Genomic DNA, 962 nt, shown 5'->3' on the forward strand with positions numbered 1-962 from the left:
ATATATATATATATATATATATATATATATATATATATAATATTTTGGGATATGTAATTATTCCTTAGTCTAGGACCAGACTGACAGCTCAGTGTGCCAGTCTCTACTCTCATGTTGACGTGTGTGTGGTATTCTATTGTATTATATTCTATACTATTCAATAATATTCTCTATAATATTCTATTCTATACTATTCTCTTGTATTCTATTCTATTCCATTCTATAATATTCTATTCTATACTATTCTCTTGTATTCTATTCTATTCCATTCTGTAATATTATATTCTATACCATTCTCTTGTATTCTATTCTATACTATTCCATTCTATAATATTCTATTCTATACTATTCTCTTGTATTCTATTCTATTCCATTCTGTAATATTATATTCTATACCATTCTCTTGTATTCTATTCTATACTATTCCATTCTATAATATTCTATTCTATACTATTCTCTTGTATTCTATACTATTCCATTCTATAATATTCTATTCTATACTATTCTCTTGTATTCTATTCTATTCCATTCTGTAATATTATATTCTATACCATTCTCTTGTATTCTATTCCATTCTATAATATTCTATTCTATACTTAGTCACCTCATTATTGTCACTGTCACAGTTGGAATAGATGTGTCTGCTTGCTATTTCATAGACTTAGACATTTCCTACTTTTTGGTTTATTTTACCTATTGTTTGCGCATGCAGAAAATGTACTGTAGTGAAACTCTATTGGGCTCTTGCTAAAGACTTGTTTGACATTTGTTGTAGAATCCTATAAACCTAGTGGTAAACCGCACAGCAGAATCAGACGTTCGGTTGCTAAGTTACGACTGAGGTCAAAGCTGCTTCTAAATCTACATTTTATTTTGGATCACAGTAATATTTTCTGACATGTTTATGTTGATATTTGTACGGTGGAGGACAGAAACGTGATTGGATTATCTTTACTGAGTTT

Source organism: Oncorhynchus gorbuscha, linkage group LG18 (genome assembly GCF_021184085.1).
Source record: "Oncorhynchus gorbuscha isolate QuinsamMale2020 ecotype Even-year linkage group LG18, OgorEven_v1.0, whole genome shotgun sequence".
In the NCBI taxonomy this organism is placed as follows: Eukaryota; Metazoa; Chordata; class Actinopteri; order Salmoniformes; family Salmonidae; genus Oncorhynchus; species Oncorhynchus gorbuscha.